The sequence below is a fragment of the Bos grunniens genome, chromosome 22, assembly GCF_055505025.1.
Source record: "Bos grunniens cultivar Pamir isolate PY7600 chromosome 22, Bosgru_T2T1.0, whole genome shotgun sequence".
NCBI classification, from domain to species: Eukaryota; Metazoa; Chordata; class Mammalia; order Artiodactyla; family Bovidae; genus Bos; species Bos grunniens.
Genome location: NC_141186.1, coordinates 30,786,777 through 30,809,802, shown reverse-complemented (window position 1 = coordinate 30,809,802; position 23,026 = coordinate 30,786,777). Strand labels below are relative to the sequence as shown.

Sequence of the window (23,026 nt, the reverse complement as noted above, 5' to 3'; positions counted from 1 at the left end):
ATCAAAAAAAATTTTAAAGATATATATAAAGGATTGCATAAAGGATTATTATAGTAATCCCCCCTTTATCCACAGGGGATACATTCCAAGATCCCCAGTGGATGACTGCTGAACCCTATATACGCTGTTTTTTTCCCATACATACATGCCTAAGGTAAAGTTTAATTTCTAAGTAAGAGATTAATGGTGATAACTAACAATAAAAGAACAATTATAACAATATACTAGGGTGAAAGTTATGTGAGTGTGGTCTCTCTCAAAATATCTTGCTGGACATATTTAATGCCTTTTCCAGCTTAAATAAGCACTTTTCAGACACTATGATCACAACTTCTGCTTGTTCAAAGTACAAGAGCAAAACTAGTATGCCCTTCTTTTTCCTTCTTCACAAATTCATGGATAGAAGATTGGTTCTTCTCCACATGATTTTTTTTCTTTCCTTACTGAGAACTTCCACTTTTTCACTTAAAGGAAGCACTTTATGGCTCCTCTCTGGCACATCCGAAGTACCAGCATCACTAGTCTTGCACGTTCTTGAACATGAGCCCTGTGATACCTGGACACAACTGAGATGGCTACTGAATGGAAAATGGGTGGGAAACGCTGGGCAAGGGATGATTCCAGTCCTGGGGAAATTGGAGCAGGATGGTGAGATTTCATCTCGCTGAGAATGGCGTTGAATCTAAAACTTAACAATTGCTTATTTCTGGAATTTTCCATTTAATATTTTCAGACTGAGGAAAACAAACCTCAGAGAGTGAAGCTGTGGATTGGGGGGCAGGGGGACTACTTAAGACAAATTCAGTCTGATGTCAGAGTTCTTAGCTATGTGTTTTTTAAAGCTGAGGTAAAGAAAGGGCCAAACAATGAACATTTCAGGGTCCCACTCCAGGCTGAGAGGCCAGACACAAACAATTATCACTACAGGGAGGTGGTAATTCAAACATCCAAGCTAAGGAATGCCCAAATAATTAAGACAACTGGGAAATACCAATCTTAGATAAAAGGGCAGAAGACTTTTACACAAATTGATTCAAATCATGGATGACACATACACAAAGTGTTACAGATTTCTGCCCCGTAGATGAAATATGTGACAACACGCAAATTTAAACACTCTAGGCATCTTTACAGGAGGTTGTCTTCCTGTAAGACATTGGTTTAAGTCTGTTCTATATGCATACAAAAACAACTGGAAAAATTAAGAACAGAAAAATCCATATCTTTTTTCCTTTCCGTGCATAGTATAATCCAATGTAATGACAAATTTCATAAACCCAGAAGGCATATATACACACACACACATTAAAGTTAATCCAATTCTGAACTGGATTAAGAATGGCATTTTTTGTGAACAGGTGGAAAACAAACTCAGACACAACAGCTGATTCACTCTTGTCTCTTTAGATCAGATATTTCAGTGATTATAGTCCTTTAAAAATTGCATTCATATCTTACTGTCTGCAGAGTGAAGAATCTACCAAAAAAGAACTAAAACTTTAAGATGCAAGAACCAGGCAAAGCAAGTATCTAGTTCATCACGAAAAAAAACACCAAATTTTTGAAACGTAGGTGTTTTTTTGTCCCTCAACATTTTAGTTTCTCTGTCATAAACTTTCCCACGTGTACAGAAGCTAAGGGAAAAAAAAGTGTTTAAGGAAATAGTCGTTTTAGTACTAAGCAAGGAAACCCATTTAGGTTTTAGGGTATGTTACAAGCATATCTAAACAAAAAAGGAAAAAAATGTTTTTCACCTTCCAGAAAGCCTATCTATATCAGGGGTTTCCCACTCCACAAAGACAATGCTTTTGTCTATACCTAAACTCTATACCTGCCCTCAGAATGGGACATATTTAGCCAAATAGCCCGTCCTCAGGAAGCAGTGCTACAGGTAAAATACGGCTTTCAAGTCACGTTGACCACTGGGCTCCCAGATCTGAAGACAAGTGTCAAAGAGACTGACCCAGCTCCCTTTTCCTGGGTTTGACAACATCGTGGTGGGTGGAGTCAGAATAATATCCAACGCACAATCTGATGAGAAGATTTGCTCCATGCAGTTCCACAGAAGACTGCCAAGTCCTCCAGCACAAGTTTCACAGGCATCAAGCCAAGCAGCTTGGCTTGGGGACCAGGTTTGTGAGAGTGCAGGCTTTGGGATCGAAATTGCATAAAGGATTATTTTGGTCCGAGGATGTCCTTAATTAGTCAAGTGCTAACAGTAGTATGTTGGTTGGAAGATTTAAATTTTGCTATAATCTCCCACACCAATCAGGAGAAAACAGGTTTTTTGAAAAGCACATGTGAAAAAATGAGGAGTGTCGATGTCTAAGAATGTTTCTAACAATATCTGGGCTGGCAGTTTTTTCTTTCTATGGAACGTTTCAAGCTATTTAATAAGGCTTTTCTATTTGTATCATATGCACAAACTACAAAGCCCTCTGATGTACTTTTCAAACACAGAAGTATTCTATGAGGGAGAAAAGGCTATTCCCACTTTACAGATAAGAAAACTAAACCTCAGCAAGTTAGGCAGACATGAACTTGTCCATTCCATAAAGGACGAGCAAATTTCCAATTTGCAAAGTCCTGCACTGGGTAGTGAATTAGGACATCTACACGAAGAAAACAGAGTCAAAACCCAAAAAGACAACGACGAAGGTGGCAGGTAGACAAGGGAAAAACATCCGAAGTACAAAACTAAAGGTATCAGCACGCTAGCCAACCACTGTATTTGAGGTTTTTCTACTGAGTTTTACAATTTTAGACTCATCTAAAGCAAGTCACAGGAGAGGTATCTCTGTTCTCTGGCTGGGAATGCTGAGCTCTCTTCTTGGGTGCTTGTCACAAGCACCTAGTGTGTGTGACCTCCGCCTCCCTCTAGGGTGGGGGCATCCTAGAAGCAATGATGGGCTTTGCTCCATGACAAACTGAAAACAAGAAAGGACACACAATCATCCAAAGAGCCTAAACAGGAGAGGCATGGCACCTGCAGGGCATGGCCACGCCATACCCCCTAGCAAGTCCTTTCTCAAAAAACAAAAGCTAAACCCTCCTCCAGCCTTCTCTATGACTTCTCTGAAGGAGCTGGGCGTGTTTAAATCACATATGATCCATTCAACATAACCGCACAAAAGCTGATGCTACAATCGCACAGATGTCGGAAAGCTTACGAAAGCCAAAATGGCCCGCTTCTCATCTTACTTGGAAACATTACAGCGCTACTGATTTCAAAAGATCGATTTTTGTGCTGGAGGGACTTGTAGGAGGGATAAGAACTGAGTTTAGCGTGCTTATTTATTGTCGTTGCCAATAGAGCTGCTCTCTGGAAGTATTCTGGAAAATTCATAATGTCCAGGCCAATGTATTTATAGTAAATGAAAGCAATGCTTTCTTATTATGATTATTTCCTTGGTTACAGTGTTGATGCTGAAAATTTAAGGAAAATAAAACCCTTGTTATCATGCTTGTGAAAGATTTTAAGCTAACAAAAAGTTCAGTCTTGATTCCAGGGCAGTTAATTAAGGTTGACCAAGTCAGGCAGAAGTAAATTAACTTGGCTGATCAATTATTTATATGAAGCAGAATAAATGCCCTTAAAGAACTTGGTCTGTTCATGAAAGGATGTGTAAATTAAACTAAACATAGTTTTGTAAAATATATTTATATGTCTATGGGGAGAGGAGAAGAAAAGTTAACTGCAAGATCACTTTTTAGGAAAATGATTAAGAGTGATTATACAGTCCTTCTCCCACTCTATCCCCTCCCCTTTGAGCCCCCCTCCCCTCCAAAATACCCTCTTTCTCATTGTTCATCCATGTGTGAGGAACGAAGGAAAATGGTATGCACTTTGAAGAGACAAGAGAGGCTTTGAAAAAAAAAAAAAAAAAGGAAGGATGGAAAGGTGAGATGAAGGAAGTGATGGAGGGAAGGAGGACTGGGGGAACTCTACAAATGGAGAGATTACATGAGTGGCTAATACAAGCAGGCCTCAGAGACACTGCAGGTTTGGTTCCAGAATATGGCAGGAAAATGAATATCTGAATAAAGCAAATATCACAATAAAGTGAGTCACACACATTTTTTGGTTTCCCAGTGCATAGAAAAGTTATGTTTCTACTCTATTGTAGTGTATTAAGTGTACAATAGCATTGTGTCTGAAAAAAAAGTATTCTGTTAATAAAAATACTTTAATTAAAAACCTTTATTGCTGAAAAATGCTAACCACCATCTGAACCTTCAAGAAGTTGTAATCTTTATTGCAATAGTCATATAAAAAACCGCTGATTACAGAGCACTCTAGTAAGTATAGTAATAATTTTTAAAATTTGAAATACAGTAAGAATGACAAATTTGTGATACCAAGACACAAAGTGAGTAAAATCTACTGGAAAAAAAATGGGGCTGATAGATTTGTTGGATACAGGGTTGCCAAAAGCCTTCAATTTATAAAAAGGAAAACGCAGTGTCTGTGAAGCACAATAAGGTGAAGTGCAATAACAGGAGGGTATGTCTGTATTTTCAAAATCTCGATCATGTGGCTCTGACCCAATTATCAGTTAGACTTCGCACAGGGTTTGTAGGTGAGTTAAAAAAGAGTGAGCGTCAGCCCAGTTCTTCTTCGAAAGAAGTACTCTTTAAAATCCTCACGTTGCAGCATGAAGATTCAAAATCCTTAACAATCATTTCCACATGATTCGGGAAAGAAGAAATAATACCTGTCTGTATTAAGAAATAAGACCAACACACACTTTCGGGTCTCATTAGATAAATGAACCATTCCTTTCAAATGTGTGAAGGATTTGCCTCGCCACACTATACACACCAAGGAGTTTTAAGGTGTGGCTAAGGGGAACTTATTCCCCATCGTAGTTCGGTGGAGTCACCTGGGAAACTGACCCACCTGGTGCTCTCACTTCCTCTCCTTCAAGTCAGGGAATCAAATACCAAAACATACCGATGGAAGTCAGGGCCTCCATGGAGAAGAGGGGTCTACATTTCCCAGAGAGAGACACAAGCTTCCCAATCTTTCACCCTTTACCTGGAAAGATGCTACTGGGGCAGGTGGCAGTGAGGAGATAAAGGGCCGGTGGAGCGGATTACAGAAAGCAAGTGAAGAAAGGGCATGATGGAAGGGCCACAGCGGCTCCAAGATACTGAATGACTGTCTGCAACCGGCAGTCTCACAGCATACTCTCAAAGATAAAAGAAGGGGAGGAGGAAGAACAGGAGAAACGGACTGACCACAGCTGATTATTTTCTCATCTGAGAGCACTTCCACAAACTGTCTCTGAACTCTTTAGACACACTTCTGTCCGTCCACTGACCCCGCTGGCAGCAGTCCCATTTCATGGAACAACCATCCTAGGGCCAAGTTAAGGGAGAGAAGTCAGAGTACTAACTATGCTGTGAAGGCACCATCTCCCAAAACCAAATTTTCATAATTATAACAGAAAGGCGTAAATTTTCTAATGCATGGCAGTTCAAAAAGTAATCAAGGGAATGAGCCGGAGGGCTATTTTAATGTATGCAAAGCTAGTGACCCACAGTAAATGGGAAGTAAGCCACAATGAATACAAAGTAATGCATACAGACTGAAGTCCTGGTCTGATGAGGGACGGCTAAAATTAACACCCAATTAATTTCCGAATTGACAAACAAATGAAACCCATAAATCTACTTTCTCATTAATTTTCTCGTGGTATAATTTAAAGCAGTAATATGAGGGCAAAAATTGAGCATTATCCATCATAAATATCAAAAAGATAGCACTGTAACACCATAAATTATGCATATTACCTGTTGTTAAAAATGATTTATGTATTATCAACTTTATCATGCACTGTACGCGTCTACATCTATCTTTAAAAATCTGGAATTTCGGGTAGTACTTAACGAAGAAAAAGTTAAGGAGCAATGAAGTGGTCAAAGCATCTTAAAAAAAAAACCAAGTGGCAAGTTAGTCATATGGGAGCATCTAGGGTAAAACTGGAATCTTCATCCGTCCCAGGTTAGTGTGGAGAGAGAATATTATGCAGGTGATGGGCTGGGCCTCTCTGGGAGGAGAAATAAAGAAGCTCCAGGAACATCCCTCCTAGGAAGCACTGGCATTTGGGGACTAAAGGAGTTACTCCTCTCTCTGGTCTTCAAAAATGCAGCAAACACAGGGTTTGGTGTGAGAAAGGAATGGGTACAGGTAACCATATGGTGGATGCATCTAGAGAGCCAGAATCCCTAACAATAGGGGTTTTGTGAAACAAGGAATTGAGGTCAGTTGGTGAGAAACTTGAGATGAAAATTCCATTCATTGTTAATAAGAAATAATTAATAACAATAATACTGCAAATTTATAATAGTAATAATATAGCTCTCTTAACCTTTATAGTGCAAAGGAGGGGGGAAAAAGAAATAGGAACTAGTTTGTACTTATCAAACTAGAAGCACTTTTATTTATCAATTAAATGCAAGAAAAGGCATTCTGATTAAAATGATTTCCTTCTGCACCTCTCCATCTCCATTTGTTTAATAAGAATTAAACAGCACAAAATTCCTTTATCTCCAACTTGACTTTCAGACACACCTTGCACATAATAGGAATCCAATATATAACTGCTGAATTTTTAACTAAACGATTACACAACAGAAAAATTCAAATCCAACCTCTCAATCAAATGAGATCAAGGGCCTGTAGTCACCACCTTTTATGTTGCTTCTTTTAAAATATTCTGCTTCCTGTACTCGGGAATGACTAACTGTTTTGGAGTTCTAAAACTCAGAAAAGAACGTCAGCCATTAAATCATTTTAAGTCCTCACAGAAGTAAGATTGTCCCAGTTTGCTGAAAATGTAGATAATCAACCAATAAAAAACTCTACCAAAACCCATGGTGAACATGTAATACACATGAGGATAATTCCGAGGCCTGGAGATGGTAAATAACAGGATGTTTAATTTTCCCTGTAATTCATGACTTGGAAGAGAGTTAGTAGAATAAGGTTGAAATAAAGAGGAGAGTGAAAAAGTTGGCTTAAAGCTCTACATTCAGAAAACTAAGATCATGGCATCTGGTCCCATCACTTCATGGGCAATAGATGAGGAAACAGTGGAAACACTGTCAGACTTTATTTTGGGGGGCTCCAAAATCACTGCAGATGGTGATCGCAGCCATGAAATTAAAAGACGCTTACTCCTTGGAAGGAAAGTTATGACCAACCTAGATAGCATATTCAAAAGCAGAGACACTACTTTGCCAACAAAGGTCCGTCTAGTCAAGGCTATGGTTTTTCCAGTGGTCATGTATGGATGTGAGAGTTGGACTGTGAAGAAAGCTGAGCACCAAAGAATTGATGCTTTTGAACGGTGGTGTTGGAGAAGACTCTTGAGAGTCCCTTGGACTGCAAGGAGATCCAACCAGTCCATTCTAAAGGAGATCAGCCCTGGATGTTCTTTGGAAGGAATGATGCTAAAGCTGAAACTCCAATACTTTGGCCACCTCATGCGAAGAGCTGACTCATTGGAAAAGACCCTGATGCTGGGAGGGATTGGGGGCAGGAGGAGAAGGGGATGACAGAGGATGAGATGGCTGGATGGCATCACCGACTCAATGGACATGAGTTTGAGTGAACTCCGGGAGCTGGTGATGGACAGGGAGGCCTGGCGTGCTGCAATTCATGGGTTCGCAAAGAGTCGGACACGACTGAGCGACTGAACTGAACTGAAAATGATGGTCTTAACAACAACAACAAATGATTTCCCTTTTCTACCAGGCTTTCTGTGTGAAGACAGGGGACTTCAACCTTTTAAAGAAAAGGCATTTCTGAACTTCAATTCCAGGGCAGCAAAACTTTTCAGGGACTATAGATGCCTCAGTCTCGTGACTTGTCATAACCAAATCTTCTGGAACGCTGTACTCTTTATATTAAGAAGACATGAAGAAGGGTAGATGACAACATTCCAACCTCTAAAAAGTTACAGATCTCTAATTATATTTTTAGAGGTTCAGTGACCACTGGTCTTTTTTTCTGCTCTCTCCCAGTAGATGAGACTTTAGGTGCTGTAATCATAGCAACTGTGAGCAAAGTATAGAAGTGAGAAGCCGCTCCAGGAGACAGAAGTACAAAGGAGAATCCATACCCACTCCCTGGCATATTAATCCAGACAAGCTCAAATAATTAAACAGAGCAGAAAGGAGCCTTGCCAGTTCAGGACTAGGTTGTTTGCTTTGCCACAAGGAAGCCTCTGAAGCTTAAGGTATGATGGAGCCAGGTGTTCTGGGGAGCTTAATTAAAATGCATTTTCATAGAACAAAACAGATTTTAAGTTTGAGAACTAACAAAGCCTACCCAACTTTAATCATTCGAACATTCAACTGCTGCATTCTCAGAAAGAGTCTAATGGAATAAAGTGACCGACAACCAGGTCAGAATATATATTTTTTTCATTTCTATATTTTATATAGCTGAATATACACAGAGTCGGATACCTAGCAGCAATTAATGACCAGCATGTTCGATGACACACTTCACGTATCTCCCATTTCGCCTGCAGCACCTAACTGCTCTGGTGGCCAAAGTGAACAATAAGTTCATAGCAATCATGGCAGCTTTGTGAATGCAGGCCATCAGAGGTCTGTTGCTTGCATTTCTCTGTTGTGTGAAATGGACAATTATTTAATTTTATCCTTCAAAAACTCCACCTATGCATGTATAGCCTTCTCCTACCAAAGTTACTCTCACAGAGAGATTAGCAGGCTTTTGCTGACATAAAAGACCACCATTTCTTGAAGGTCATGACCCCCTCAGCCTCCACCCTCAACCCAGTGTGTGGTGTATCCTTATAATTTACAGCAAACGCTAGCAGGCCCTGCCCAGTGTTGAATCACAAGGCAAAGTCAGAAACAGCAACAAACAGTAATTTAAAAAACAAAAACAAAGATGATGTGAGCTGAGTTTTTCTATTGTTTGCAAAATAGGACAAAGGACAGGCTTCTGTTGTGGTTGCCAGACTCTAGTTGTCCTAGAGTCACACACACACACACACACACACACACACACCCCCTCCACCGACACCTCAAGCTGAATAGAGATATAAGGTCTGCTTTACTTAACAAGAAATCATATAAGCACAAATGCATTTTCAAGTGAGGCAGGTAAGTTTAACAGAGAATCAAAATACTAGCTTTTAAAAATATTACCACTGATATTAATTGTATGCTGTCCTCTCAGGATGTCTTTATAGTACAGGGAATTATTCAGAACATATTAAACTAAAAGTTAGTCTTCTTCTTTCAAACTTGTAGTATAGGCATCACAGAAGATCCATATGGAGCCCACAGGACAACACACAACACATAAAAATACAAAATTCAAGGACTGTACCTTTCAAAGGTGACTGCCTTGTTCATAGCACTAGACTTTTTCTCCTAGACCTTCTAAGCCCTTGTTTGTTCCACAAAGAGTTTTCTAGTCATCTGATGTTCTATTACTGAGCTAGTGGCCTTTCAGGAGAGCTCTCTCCCTTCTGAAAAAAGCAAACAACTGCATAGATATCATTACACTAAGGAAATCTCTTAGAAAAACCAAACAACTCGCTAATCTCTCCAGCCCCTTCATCCAAGCAAAAGATAAGAAAAGCAAACCTAAGTCTGTTTCAACCACATTCCAGGGACAAGTTCCCCTTTTCTTTCTTTATCAAAATTCTAGCATGTAAGTTTTTTTTTTTTTAAATGCGTGTGTGTTTTTAAAAACAGACCTTGCAGGATAAACTGCTGCTCACACCCGCAAACAAAGCAATATTTGTTTAATAACGATTGCTACCATGGGTACAGTAAACAAGGGGCCCAGCATTTGTGTTTATGAACAAACACATCATCTTACAAGAGTAATTTAACATTAACCAGGTGGAATAATCAACAGATTTCATAGGTGACACCAGGGGCAGGACTAATGTAAACAGAGCTGGGGAGGAGAGAGGGGCCACTCTTTGGGAATCAAGGTCGAGGTAAATGCATTACAGAGTAAACAGCTGCAAAGAAGGCAAGATAAACAAACAGTCCTTCTTCTGACATTTAGAGAGGCAGAAAGGTTGTATGTTACATAGATCAGCTGCTGACCACCATGAAATCAAACCAGTTGGAGACCAGGCCTGCTTGTTTGCACAATGCCATGTTTGCTTATAAACAACAATTTGCAGTTACCAACCTCGCATTACTCATCATCATCTAAGCCAGAGTGAATCAAGTGAAATCTGGTTAACTCTTTACTGGTGACATTATTTAGCAATCAAAAAAAAAAAAAAAACCTGACCCCCTTTAAGAAAAACAGGCTCCCCTGCTTCCCTGCCTCAAATGAAAAACAAAACAAACAAAAAAAGAGTTCAGTCAATGCCCTTCTATTTCCTCGCTTATAGATAAAAAATAAAATAGCTACATGGTTTAAACTACTATAGGATGGATATGGTAAAAGCTTTAAAAGACTGTGATGTTTTCATGCTTGAGTAACCATGCATTCACTTCCTGGGCTCATCTTTTATCAATGAAATATATGAGTCAAACACCGACCTGGATCAGGAATGTTTTACCTAGAAGGAAAACCCTGATGTTACTTTCTCCCCGAGTTTCTTGTTCCAAGATATCCTTAAGCACACTGGGTCCACAAATAGATCTGTAGCATTCTTAACCACCCAGCAAAAATCAAACTTCAGCCCCTTAAAAGACATTGGTTGATGTTACATACAAGTATGCAAGAGTTCACTTTGTCAGCATATCAAAGAAACCTTAAATCCTGGAAGCCAAGAGTGAATAAGCTTAATCTGTCCGCTAACAAAGTATTACAAAGAAATGTTTTATGTTCAAAAATCTGTTTCATGTGTACTAACATGTTAAACAGCATGCTGTATATCAAAAGAAAGTTATCACACTGTATCGGAGATGCTATGTTTAAGTAAACAATTTGCAATTATAACATGAATTTGGGAATCTATTTTACAGATACTTTAACATTAAACTACTTAATTTTGATACTTGTGAATAACATCTCTCCATTACTTAAAAGTTATAAAGCAACGACACACTGAAAGACAGTTTGGTAATTTATCTATATCTTACATGTAAAAAAGAAAGTGAAGTCGCTCAGTCATGTATGACTCTTTGTGACCCTATGGACTGTAGCCTACCAGGTTCCTCCTCGCCTAGGGTTTTCCAGGCAACAATACTGGAGTGGGTTGCCACTTCCTTCTCCAGGAGATCTTCCCGACTCAGGGATTGAACCCTGGTCTCCCACATTGTAGGCAGACACTTGACCATCTGAGCCACCAGCGAAGTCCGTATCTTAAGTACATATCTTACATGTACAATCAGTTAGTTAATTTTTAAAAACTCAGCATTATGTCAGTGCAAAGTACAGCAAAACAGCTGGATATCCAAAACAGAATTTGAAAATAAGAAAATGAAATTTAAAAAAACAACTGAAGACACACCTGAGAGGATTCTGGCAATTGCACTGATAACAATCAGTTACTCAAATTTCTACCTCTGTCTGAAAATCGTAACAAAATTGTACTGGTCTTTCCTGGCCACCCCAATTCCTCATTCTCAATTCCACTATAAACCTCCTAACCTTCTCTAGCAGCTCTTGTTCCCAATTCCTACTTCAATAACCTATTCTTTGTTCTGTGATGCTTAAGTCACAAAGAAACAGAGGATTTTCTTTTGTGTTTTTGTTTTGTTGTACTGTGGTTTGCTTCCCAAGTCCATCTCTGCTGACTGTCTCCTTTTCCCAAACCAACATAGCCCCTAAGGCCTCAACAGTGTCAGGAGAAGAAATTTCCAAGGAGGGTTCCGTGCCATCTGAAGAGGGAATTTCTCAGGCTCATGAACCTGTTACCACCATACGGACACAGGGAAGGGACACGGAGACGTTTCCTTTGTCTGTCCTAGCAAGCCCTCTGGGGCTTAGGCCGTTCCACTGCCCTAGAGAAGGAAACTCAGCCTTGCTCAACTCTGATGATGTAAGTCTGGCGGCTGAAACAACTAACACAGAGACTCTTCCTCAAATGCTTTGGGAACAGAACGTTCTCAAATTCCATGCTCACTGCTCTGTGCACGAGGCTGAGATAACTAGGAGACAGAGATGCCCGATCCCGTGTCCCAGCAAAACTCAAGCGAGAAAAAAATGAAGAAGTAAAAGCATAATATTGTGTTCTTCCATCCCTAGTTCCCCCCTTTTATTCACACTTCTAATTTTGTCCAGGCCTTCTCTTGACCTTCATTTTTATTTCTTATTCCTGAATTTTGGAAGAACTAGACTATTGGTCAAGGATTATAAATAGCGTTTACAATTCTAAATGGTAATCCAAAGAGCTATAACTGTTTCCCTTGGTAAAGGACAACACCAAACACATAACCATCACCCAAATGGAGGGAGACGCCTTTGAATTCCAGGATGATTCTACTGATTTCTTAGCATGGCTAGGACGGATAACACGCATTTTTCTTCCATCCCAACTGTGGTGTTACAGTTATCCTAATGTACCTTCAGTTTTACCGGCATGTGTCTATTAGGTTGGTGCAAAGTAACTGCAGTTTTGCTCAGTTGAAATTTGCTACTTGACACTGGAATACATTCTTAAATAAATGTGGTTATACATAATTTTAATGTGTATTTCTCACTTTATGTTTTATGCTAATGACATTACTTGCTGTTCGTTTTATATTTATTTTAGATTAGGGAAATAATGTTAGACAAAAAAGCAAATTCAAGTGATTTTCTTATTCGAGTTCAAAGTGGGTCATAAAGCAGCAGACACAACTTGCAACATTAACAACACATTTGGCTCAGGAACTGCTAACAAACATACAGTGCAGTGGTGGTTCAAGAAGTTTTGCAAAGGAGACGAGAGCCTTAGATGAGGAGCGCAGTGGCTGGCTATAGGAAGCTGACAAGGACCAGTGGAAAGAAATCGTCAAAGCTGATCCTCTTACGACTACACAAGTTGCTGAAAAACTCAATGTCACCCACTCTATGGTCATTTGGCATTTGAAGCAAATTGGAAAGATGAAAAAGCTCAATAAGTGGGTGCCTCATGAGCTGACTGAAAATCCAAAAAATCGTCATTTTGAAGAGTCATCTTCTCTTATTCTACTCAACAATGAACCATTTCTAAATCAGATTGTGATGTGCAACAAAAAGTGCTTATTTATGACAACTGGCAATGACCAGCTCAGTGGCTGGACAGAGAAGCAACAAAGCACTTCCCAGAGCCAAACTTGCAGCAAACAAAGGTCAGGGACACTGTCCGTTGTCTGCTGTCAGTCTGATCCACTACGGCTTTCTGAATCCCAGCGAAACCATTACCTCTGAGAAATCTGCACAGCAAACCGATGCGATGCACCAAAACCTGCAACGCCTGCAGCCAGCAGTGGTCAACAGAAAGGACCCAATTCTCTTCCGCAACACTGCCACATTTACTTGATATCTCGCCAGCTGATACCATTTTTTCAAGCATCTTGACAACTTTTTTTGCAGGGAAAACACTTCCACAACCAGCAGGAGGAAGAAGATGCTCTCCAAGAGTTCGTTGAATCCCAAACCACAGATTTTTCACTACAGGAATAAACTTATTTCTCATTGGCAAAAATGTGCTTGATTGTAATGGTTCCTATTTTAATTAATCAATGGGTGTTTGAGTCTAGTGATAATGATTTAAAATCCATGGTCCAAAACCATAATTATGTTTGCACTGACTTAATATTTACTTACTTTGTTCCCCAAAATCCCCAATTGCTTAGTTTCATTTACTAAAAAAATATTAATAAAGTAAAATAAATCAAAGAGGAAAAGACCACGCATTAAGAAGTCTTTCATGCCTTAACTTTCAACTATTTTTTACTTTTTAAAACGTTTTATTGAAATACAGTTGATTTACAATGTTGTGTTAGCTTCAGGTATACAGCAAAGTGATTTAGATATATATTTATATAAACACTTTTTTTTCTCCTTTTGTATTCTCTTTCATTATAGGTTATTACAAGATAGAGTGTCCTGTGCTACACAGTATGCCCTTGCTGGTTATCTATTTTATATATGGTAGAGTATATATTTTAATCCCAAACTCCTAATCCTACAACTTGCTTGATATATTATTTGAAAAACTGAAAATAGTCCTGAGGAAGATACAGGGAGATCCAAGATTGGAAAGGACTGATTTATTCTTTCCACAACTTTTTCTCTGGGACAAAAAAATCTTACAAATCCTGAGATTTTCAGAGCAGTCATGCCATCTGAGTAGTCCCTTGGGCCGGTTTTCAAGCCTCAAGCACTCACTTCTGCATTTCCCTTCATGATTTTTGCAGGCTTTATCTACACCTCCAATGTCATTTTAAAATTTTATTCACTTTTGACAAACATAAATCTATTTCAAAGAAAACTTTATATCATTTGGTCAAATGGAAAAACCACTATGCGTTCCTCTGAAGGAGAGAAAGACTTTGTAATAAATGTAATACAACCCAACCGGTGTTATTAAATTCTAGCTAGATCCTGCTGTCCACAAAGGCTCTGAGTGGGAGCCATGTTCCTCCTTTGTTAAATAATGAGCTTACAATGGAAGGAGAGAGATTAAAGACATACTAGCACCAAATGGAGACTTTCTCCTTGCCTTTATCAGAAGGATTAAAACAGACTGAAAATAGAATTGCTTCAACATCAAATCACAACAATGAGAATTGGTGAATGATTTATGAACCATCTAAAAATCCTCTTCCAACACACCAGGGTATGGGGTATAAGCTTATGTCTTGGGGAACCAAGCCAAAGGAGGCCTGAGAGATCTGTGCTGGGATCAGGCTACATCCTGGACTCCCAAGCACAGTATTCTTAAGGATGCACCTCATAAAGCACTTAGAGAACCTACTGTATAGACTTACGCTGCTAAAGAAACAATCAACTGACTAGACTCTACTTTTGCCCCTAAAATGGATGGGAATCCTGGGCCCTGGGTCTGATGCTTGTAGAAGACAGCTTAAAAATTAAACTGGCAACTCCAACACAGCCTTCCTCCCAGACCTGCCTTTTCTGACATCATCAAAATACCAGTCTAACAGTCACTTAAGTAGAGTTGTCTTTCTTCAATGCAAGTTCAGAGTTTATTCATTACTAAGTAACTACTATATGATAAAAAGTATAAGCATATCATTCAAATGCTTTATTGGTCAAAAAGATGGATGCTTTTATTAGTCCAACCTTTTTTGTAATGGAGTGCCACTGATGACCCAGCATTAGCCTCATTCTCTGCTATTAATCACACTTCTAAGAGCCCATTTTGCCTTAAAATCTTAAGAAATTGCTATAATTTAAAGACATGGTGTCTACATAATGGGAAATGCCTCACAGATTGTATCATTTCACAAAATACAGTATTTTTTTTATGGGAACAATGACCATGATGCTAAAGTATTACAAATCAGAATAATTTTTATATATAAAAGAAAAATACAAGCAGTCTTTTCTCTTTGTGGCTTTCCACATTTGTTCACTTTAATCACTGCCTTTGCAATGCTGATCAATCCAAAGGCATAGGCACAGAGTTTCCATAAATTAAGATCATATAACATTCCCAAACAAATGAAAAATAAAAATGAAAGGTAGAAAAGTCTAATGTAACTAGATAGAAAAAACCATCATGTGCTTTACGAAAATTTCTTCAGTGGCAGACTCCTCATTCATTGTCTATAAATTCCTGTGCTGTGTCTATCCACGTGAAGAGAACTAAAGCAAGGTCTTCAATAAGTGACTTCAGGACAAACTACAGGTATCTGCCAATTTACTTTCAGTGTGATTTCGATAATATAATGATGCCCTTAACTTTTAAGTCCTCATCTCATTAAACCAGCCTTCCTGACCATCTAATATAGCTGAATATTTTAAAGGAAGGCGGAGCCAAAGAGTTTTTCAAAATACTGAACTCAAATACATCTTTTTCAAAGCGCCCCTTCAATTTTTACTACTATACAATTAGAATACAACATACACAGATCTTCAAATCCTGCATACCCCCCAAAAATGGTGACATTATGTTACATGATGAATGAAGAGTAGACTCCAATCAGGCACAATGATGATGAACAGCTCTGGTGTGAATGGCTGGGGAGAATAAAGAGTCAGTCTTAAGAACTCAGATACATCCTCTAGTCAGCAAGGGATGAACTGAGAAACTGTGAAAGAGCCATAGGCTGGTGACACAGGATAGGTGGAGCCAGGCATCAGACTGCTTGGTGGTAAGTAATCACAGCTCTGATTCAGGGGCCCCTTCTCATCTGTCAGTACATGCTCAAGCATCCTAATTTGTCCCCTGGTTTTCTTGCTTCTGGCTGCTGCTCCACCATGTGGTGTCAAATGACTAAGATAAGCAACCAGACCTTGAACCCTCCACTCTAACTAGTGAAAAAGGCCAACCTCTGTACCTATTTCTCAAGAGCTAGGAGGAAGTATCAAGCTAGGGAGGATATCAGGAAGAAACTGTCACACACACGCCAACAAGAAGGGCAGAGCTTAAGACGCCCACACTCGATAGAGCAGGCACCAAAGTGGGATCCATGATGGCAGCCTCCCTTCACATACTGCATACTGGGGCCACAAGACGGTTATGGAGTCAGTGGTGGGACCACCTGACGTCTGGAGACTCCAGATTCTTAACAGGAGTCAACTAAATATGCAAAGAAACTTATAAAGGGCATTGCTACTCTGGGGCATTTCCAAGGTCAATGTGAAGACTATAGGTATTGGACATCTTTAGAGCAGAAACACCACTGGATACTGAGTATAAGACTGTTAATAGAGGCAACAGGGCCCATTAGCATCATCAATATCTAAGACACATCAAAGAACACAGCCCATGGATAACCAAATGATGTGGCCAATATATTTATCCAAGAGCAGAGCCCCATGATACCTTCCTTAGGAGACCAGTACAGGTGCAAAGACTGTCTTGTGGCAAGGATTTTCAGACACAGAATCACATATGCCTCCATCAGATGAGAAAATTATCACTTCTAACACTGCAACTACCATGCAGACCTCTACTAGACAAAGTATGGTCTATGGACAGTAGCATGCGTATTGCCTGAGAGCAAATGCACCTTCTCGGCTCATCTCAGACCCACTGAATGAGTATGTACACGTTGGTAAAGATCCCAGAGGTGATTCAGATTAAAGTCTGAGAAGCCATGTGTGGTGGAAAGAATTGTCTGCCATTGGACCAGACACACTTGACTTTGAATTTGATGCTGCCAATTGTAAGGTTTCAACAATATGCCCACCACTCTATCTGTGCATTTCCTCATCTCTAAAACCACATCACTCTGCATGTGGATCCACTCATCCTTCGAAAGAGTACTTATTTTGTACCTAATAAGTGTCAGGCTCTATTCTAAGTGTTGGGGTAACAATGGGGAACAAAAATGGATACAGATCCACTAACATGGAGGTGACTGTCTGATGGGGAAAACACACATTAATCAATAAATCATATAATAAGCTGTGAGTAGTGTTACAATGAAAAATGCAGAGGACTTTGAGAGCAAGCAAAGCCAATATATGTAAAGTGTCTAGTATGTAGTAGGTGCTCAATAAATCACAGGAATTACTAGTAGCCCATAAAACCCAGAAGACACTATAAAATCTTCAAGTGCAGAATACTCTTATCCCCACCATAAAATGAGTCTGAAGCAGGACTGTGCTCTCAGCGAAAACGATTTTTAGAAACATTTCCTGCTTTCTTCTGGAGATGTAAGGACTAGAACATCAATAAAATCAACGTTTCTTCAGATGACAGCTTAGAGAATGGCACTCCTTTTCTGGGTTACTGTTCAAAACTAGCTCTTGTTTACCAAGTTGTGGTTAAGAGGGAAAATGCAGAGCAGGGCAGAGGGCAACTGCACACCAGCCGTGTTCTAAACTACCTCTTTAAAGCTTTGACACCTCCGGAAAAAAAAAACAACAACTGTAATTGCCATTAAGAAGCATTTCTCCTTGGTATACACGGTTTGTGGAAGTTAATAAAGTACATGCTAATAATTACAAATAGAATTAACAACTTGTACCTCATACTGCAGACGCAATGGTAAATCATTAGTGTACTTAGCATGTGGCTACACAGTGGCATGAACAGGGATTGAACAGGCATCAGAGACCCCATGATCAAATCCCCGCCACCGAGGACACCCATCCCAGCAGTGAGGCTACCTCATTTTTCCTTACTGAAGAGGAAGCTTTCACAACCTCACAACTGAGCGTGTTCAGCGTTACTTCAAATAGCACTCCAAGCCCACCACAGCTTCCTCGTGCTCATTTCCCATGAGTTCATGAGCTCTACATTACAAATTTAACAGGATAGCTCAACATGTTTGGTTTTGGCTCTTTACTCAAAAGTTGGCTTCCTTCCAACAAGTGCATATCTGTGATGAGAAATATCTGACTTCACTTATACCAGAAACCCCCTGATGGAAGAGTTCACAACAGAAGAAGAGACCCTGGAATAATCAGGGATGTTGGGGCAGGGGCATTATGTAAAACGTGGTTTCTGTTAAGACTTCAAATCCAAAAACAAATGAATGGATAAAGAAGATATGGTACATATATGTACAACGGAATATTACTCAGCCATAAAAAAGAACAATAGAAAAAAAAAAAGAACAATAGAATGAGAAAAACTAGAGATCTCTTCAAGAAAATTAGAGATACCAAGGGAACATTTCACGCAAAGATGGGCTCAATAAAGGACAGAAATGGTAGGGATCTAACAGAAGCAGAAGATATTAAGAAGACGTGGCAAGAATACACAGAAGAACTTTACAAAAAAGATCTTCGTGACCAAGATAATCACGATGGTGTGATCACTCACCTAGAGCCAGACATCCTGGAATGTGAAGTCAAGTGGGCCTTAGGGAAGCATCACTACGAACAAAGCTAGTGGAGCTGATGGAATTTCAGATCAGCTATTTCAAATCCTGAAAGATGATGATGTGAAAGTGCTGCACTCAGATCAGATCAGTCGCTCAGTCGTGTCTGACTCTTTGCGACCCCATGAATCGCAGCACGCCAGGCCTCCCTGTCCATCACCAACTCCCGGAGTTCACTCAGACTCATGTCCATCGAGTCAGTGATGCCATCTAGCCATCTCATCCTCTGTCGTTCCCTTCTCCTCTTGCCCCTAATCCCTCCCAGCATCAGAGTCTTTTCCAATGAGTCAACTCTTCGCATGAGATGGCCAAAGTACTGGAGTTTCAGCTTTAGCATCATTCCTTCCAAAGAAATCCCAGGGCTAATCTCCTTCAGAATGGACTGGGTGGATCTCCTTGCAGTCCAAGGGACTCTCAAGAGTCTTCCCCAACACCACAGTTCAAAAGCATCAATTTTTCAGTGCACAGCCTTCTTCACAGTCCAACTCTCACATCCATACATGACCACTGGAAAAACCATAGCCTTGACTAGACGGACCTTTGTTGGCAAAGTAATGTCTCTGCTTTTCAATATGCTATCTAGGTTGGTCATAACTGTCCTTCCAAGGAGTAAGCGTCTTTTAATTTCATGGCTGCAGTCACCATCTGCAGTGATTTTGGAGCCCAGAAAAATAAAGTCTGACGCTGTTTCCACTGTTTCCCCATCTATTTCCCATGAAGTGATGGGACCGGATGCCATGATCTTCGTTTTCTGAATGTTGAGCTTCAAACCAACTTTTTCACTCTCCACTTTCACCTTCCAATATGCCAGCAAATTTGGAAAACTCAGCAGTGGCCACAGAACTGGAAAAGGTCACTTTTCATTCTAATCCCAAAGAAAGGCAATGCGAAAGAATGCTCAAACTACCGTACAATTGCACTCATCTCACAAGCTAGTAAAGCAATGCTTAAAATTCTCCAAGCCAGGCTTCAGCAATATGTGAACCGTGAACTTCCAGATGTTCAAGCTGGTTTTAGAAAAGGCAGAGGAACCAGAGATCAAATTGCCAACATCCGCTGGATCATAGAAAAAGCAAGAGAGTTCCAGAAAAACATCTATTTCTGCACTATTGACTATGCCAAAGCCTTTGACTGTGTGGATCACAATAAACTGTGGAAAATTCTGAAAGAGATGGGAATATCAGACCACCTGACCTGCCTCTTGAGAAACCTATATGCAGGTCAGGAAGCAACAGTTAGGACTGGACATGGAACAACAGACTGGGTCCAAATAGGAAAAAGAGTATGTCAAGGCTGCATATTGTCACCCTGCTTATTTAACTTATATGCAGAGTACATCATGAGAAATGCTGAGCTGGAGGAAGTACAAGCTGGAATCAAGATTGCCGGGAGAAATATCAGTAACCTTGGACATGCAGATGACACCACCCTTATGACAGAAAGTGAAGAGGAACTAAAGAGCCTCTTGATGAAAGTGAAAGAGGAGAGTGAAAAAGTTGGCTTAAAACTCAACATTCAGAAAACTAGGATCATGGAATCCAGTCTTATCACTTCATGGCAAATAGATGGGGAAACAGTGGAAACAGTGGCTGACTTTATTTTTCTCGGCTCCAAAATCACTGCAGATGGTGACTGCAGCCATGAAATTAAAAGATGCTTACTCCTTGGAAGGAAAGTTATGACCAACCTAGATAACATATTGAAAAGCAGAGACATTACTTTGCCAACAAAGGTCCGTCTAGTCAAGGCTATGGTTTTTCCAGTGGTCATGTATGGATGTGAGAATTGGACTGTGAAGAAACCTGAGTGCCGAAGAACTGATGCTTTTGAACTGTGGCGTTGGAGACGATTCAAGAGTCCCTTGGACTGCAAGGAGATCCAACCAGTCCATTCTAAAGGAGATCAGCCCTCGGATTTCTTTGGAAGGAATGATGCTGAAGCTGAAACTCCAGTACTTTGGCCATCTCATGCGAAGAGTTAACTCATTGGAAAAGACCCTGATGCTGGGAGGGATTGGGGGCAGGAGGAGAAGGGAACGACAGAGGATGAGATGGCTGGATAGCATCACCGACTCGATGGACATGGGTTGCATTGAACTCTGGGAGTTGGTGATGGACAGGGAGGCCTGGCGTGCTGCGATTCATGGGGTCACAAAGAGTTGGACACAACTGAGCGACTGAACTGAACTGAAAAAAGAACAAAATAGGGTCATTTGTGGATGGACCTACAGCCTGTCATACAGAGTGAAGAACATCAGAGAGAGAAAAAAATACTGTATATTAACGCATTTATGTGGAAACGAGAAAAATGGCAAAAATGAATGTATTTTCAGGGCAGGAATCGAGACACAGATGCAGAGAATGGCCATGTGGACACAGCGGGGAGGGAGCATGGGATAAACTGAGAGAGCTGCTGCTGCTGCTGCTAAGTCGTTTTAGTCATTTCCAACTCTGTGCGACCCCATAGATGGCAGCCCATCAGGCTCCACCATCCCTGGGATTCTCCAGGCAAGAACACTGGAGCAGGTTGCCATTTCCTTCTCCAATGCGTGAAAGTGAAGTCGCTCAGTTGTGTCCGATTCTTAGCGACCCCGTGGACTGCAGCCTACCAGGCTCCTCTGTCCATGGGATTTTCCAGGCAAGAGTACTGGAGTGGGGTGCCATTGCCTTCTCCAACTGAAAGAGCAGGATTGACATATGCACAGGACCACAGACAGCTAGTGGGGACCTGCTGTACAGCACAGGGAGCTCAGCTCAGTGATGATGAATGATTCAGAGGAGTGGAATGTGGTGGGGGGAGGGGTAGGGAAGGAGGTCCAAGAGGGAGGGGATATCTGTAGAGCTCATTCACTTCAATGTATAGCAGAAATGAACACAACATTGTAAACCAACTATACTCCAATAAAAATGTTTAAATAAATTTAAAAAAAAAAAAAAGAAAACAGATCTTACTGTACGGAAGCTTAGTGATAACATCATTAGCTCACGTTGGAACATTTATTTTGATTTTTATAAGTTGCTCATACTGTTAGATAGAATAGGACAGAGTCACTAATAACTTGGTAAGAAGTCAAAAATGGGTGGTTTCCATTTCTTACTGCCTGGAGTGAAATATATCTTCAGTGTAATTTCCCTTGGATCTAACTATTAAAAATGCAAAATATGAGGGAGAGGATACATCTGAAAAAATCAAAATGCCAAGGGAAAAGATTCTGCCTAACATTGTCATTCCACATCAATAGTTCTCAATATGGGATGATTTTTGTTCCCTGACCCCCACCGAGGGGACATCTGACAATGCCTGGGGACATTTTTGGTTGTCACAACTGGGAAGAAAAGGTGTTACTGGGAAACCAGGAATGAAGTTGCTAACATCCTACAATTCACAGAACAGCCCCTACCACAACTTATTTGGTCCCTCATGTCAGTATCATCTGACTGTCCTATGGAATCTGCACTACATCAAAGCAATGAACTCTTTTTTCCATAATAAATTTATAATATGCCTTCAAATGTTAATGACTTGTGATTTTTCTTTGGATTTCTATTTTATAAATACTAGTGAACGAAGCATCTATGATGGGTCAGGTTAGGCAAGACTCGGGTGATGCCTTGTAATTGGAATGCTATGTTTCACGAGGGTGAGAAAGACGGGCTGAAGGAGTGCACATTCACAAGCAAATAGGAGAGATGCCTGGAAAAGAAATGGTTGAGCCTGGAAGGGAAGACTGTAGGTGGAATCTTCACTGAGCTGGGAACAGGGAATGGCTGGAATAAGAGGAACATTTTATCAAGAGAAATCCAATGCAAGTATACAGGATGCCGCTAAATGTGAGGAGACCAGGGGGCAAATTAGGAAGCTGGAGCCAGTACTGACAGATGCAGTTAAGAGTGGGATTAAGAAGAGGGCTGGAGGCTCCATCCCTCCCTCTTCCCCCTGACTCCTGTGCACCTGCTCCATCATGCCTCCCTCTTTTGCTATTACCTGCAAACTCTACCTCTCCTGACAAGTATGAAGGCCAAGCTAAAAACAAGCTTCCTCAGCCTCAAGTGTCTCCCTTGGCTCCCCCAAGGGC

General features: G+C 40.4%; 1 protein-coding gene and 1 pseudogene across 43 annotated transcripts in view; one reads left to right on the top strand and one right to left on the bottom strand.

The window, feature by feature from the left end:
- FOXP1 (forkhead box P1) overlaps positions 1-23,026 on the bottom strand; it is a 721,956-nt gene that overhangs the window by 241,126 nt on the left and 457,804 nt on the right. Inside the window, exon 1 of one of the 43 annotated variants that reach the window (XM_086366758.1) lies at positions 9,374-9,441. The exons of the other annotated variants lie outside the window; for them this stretch is intronic. The gene's annotated coding sequence lies outside the window, so the exon portion shown is untranslated. Of the gene's footprint in view, positions 1-9,373; positions 9,442-23,026 lie in introns of those variants that run through there. 43 annotated transcript variants of the gene reach the window in all.
- LOC147348249 (histone-lysine N-methyltransferase SETMAR pseudogene) lies at positions 3,155-13,665 on the top strand (annotated as a pseudogene).